The following is a 2625-nucleotide window of genomic DNA, read 5'->3' on the forward strand; positions in this document are numbered from 1 at the left end:
TTAAGCCCGGGTATGATTTAATAAATTCTGTCCAATGAATTACGTTAACAAATAAACTATGTGGTGTGGGTGTGTGTGTGTGTGTGTGTGTGTGTGTGTGTAAAATGTAAGTAAATGCCAAATACCAAACTGATGTGGATGTAAACAATTAACTATAAGATTTGTTCCTGAATATGTATTTCTGGATTTCGAGATAGACAGCAATCATATGCTGTAACTAATATACCCAGCTCCATTTGAACTCCATCTGTATCCTTTCTATTCCTCATCTTCTCCACTCCAGGCACTTGGAATGCACACATATCCTAGTCCTATTGCTTATGTGTCCTCTTTCAAGCAAATAAAACATAACAGTAACATGAAAACTGATTTGTTACTCAACTAGAATATTTTTGATGCCAAACGTGGGTCTACTTCAACTTCAAATTTGTAATTTAGGCCTCAGAAATCTACAAACTAATGGGCTTTGTCGAGAAACATACTAAGGAAATGTAGCATATGTTCCTACAAAAGACTTTCATCTATACTCTCATTAACAAAACATTTTTCCTTTTTTCAGGCTATGAGAATCTGGTTGCCAATTATACTTAAATTATTATGTTTGGCCCCTTGATTCTTTTATCACCTGGATGTCTTCATAGAAATAACAGCTGCATGAGCAGCACTTTTTCAAAGCAACAAGGACAGAATGTTATTCCCACCCCAGAGTCCCACATTAGCCAGTTCCTTCTCACCAGAGAGGAACAAAAACTGTCTGCACAGGCAATGAATAAGAGAGCAAAGGGCTACTATGGATCTATTGTCAGTATAATTCCCTGCTGTGGCCACTGGTCCTTGAGGTTGTGTTCTTTGCTAGGAACTACTGGTTGTATCTGTCCTTTATGGCTGGTGGTAGCAGTTCAAATCTATTTTTTTTTTTTTTTTGAGACGGAGTTTTGCTCTTGTTACCCAGGCTGGAATGCAATGGCGCGATCTCGGATCACCGCAACCTCTGCCTCCTGGGTTCAGGAAATTCTCCTGCCTCAGCCTCCTGAGTAGCTGGGATTACAGGCACGCGCCACCGTGCCCAGCTAATTTTTTGTATTTTTAGTAGAGACAGGGTTTCACCATGTTGACCAGGATGGTCTCGATCTCTTGACCTCGTGATCCACCTGCCTTGGCCTCCCAAAGTGCTGGGATTACAGGCGTGAGCCACCGTGCCAGGCCCAGTTCAAATCTATTTAGCACCAATGGCTGCTGCAGTCAGTGTCAAGAAATTTGGCTAATGACTCATATTTGGGACATACCCACTTCTGTCCTGACATTTTGAGTTCTTCACGTTTCCTCAATAGTTGCATACCTTCTCATGAATGCCAGTCACATTAAGGCATTTGTGGTATCAGATCTCAAAGAGGCAAAATCACTGTGAAAGCCGAAGTTTCACTGGACTATCTACATACTCTTCTTATGAATAGGCATACCCACATCCCCTCCCATTAGCTTTAATGTATATAGCATAAAACTTTATGTATCTGCATCTTATCACTCTCTAGATCTTCAAAAATTGTTTGCCCCTCTAAATATTTTTTCTTGTCCACTTTTTGTCCTTTTATATTTGATTTTCTTTAGGTATAACTTTTATCTTTAACTAATTCCAATGTTTGAATGAACTCTTGCAATCATAAAGAGTGCCCCTAAATCTAAAGATTTTCATGCTCTGAGAGTCCTGATTCAGTGTCAGACCTAACTGGCCTCTGCCTGTGAAATCAGAAAGGATCTTAAAGAAGTAACAGATTTCTGATTAACAAATACATGCCCTCTTCAAAGGCAGCATCTCCTTCCACTTTTTTAGAGTTTAACATCCAGTCTCCTCCCACATTTTTACTCATCCTGGCCTGGCCTTCCAATCTTCTTCCAGATCTCCTTTAATGGCATGCCTGTCTACTTCCCAGACACCAGTTCACTTAGTCATCACAGGCGAGCAAACCAACTCAAAAACATCCAGCACCCATCTCTAAAATGACTTCACCAAAGATGCGCTTTGACAAAATAGGTCACACCCAAGCATAAGGTATTTAAATTTGTTAAAGAGCGAATTTCTGAAGAGATAAAATCATGAGTCTCATACAAATATAAAATAAACACATGTCAAAGACTGTATTTAGCTCATCAATTGAGAGAATTGGTAAGCGATTACTAGTTCAAAAGAAAATCCACAGAACAGACACATATATAGATGAAGAATAGTGAAATAAATTCACAAATGTATAAAAAACTGTGTTCTGGCTGGGCACAGTGATTCACATCTGCAATCCTAGCACTTTGGGAAGCTGAGGTGGGCAGATCACAAGGTCAAGAGTTCAAGACGAGCCTGGCCAACATGGTGAAACCCAGTCTCTACTAAAGACACAAAAAATTAGTCAGGTGTGGTGGCACACACCTGTAATCCCAGCTACTTGGGAGGCTAAGGCAGGAGAATCGCTTGAACCTGGGAGGTAGAGGTTACAGCGAGCTGAGATCATACCAGTACACTCTAGCCTGGGCAAGATAGGGCAAGACTCCGTCTCAAAAATAAAAACAAAGAAAAAGCTGGTTTCTTTGACAATAGGGAATCTTCACAAGACATAATTGATTTACATGTTGAAG

Source organism: Callithrix jacchus, chromosome 2, assembly GCF_049354715.1.
Source record: "Callithrix jacchus isolate 240 chromosome 2, calJac240_pri, whole genome shotgun sequence".
In the NCBI taxonomy this organism is placed as follows: Eukaryota; Metazoa; Chordata; class Mammalia; order Primates; family Cebidae; genus Callithrix; species Callithrix jacchus.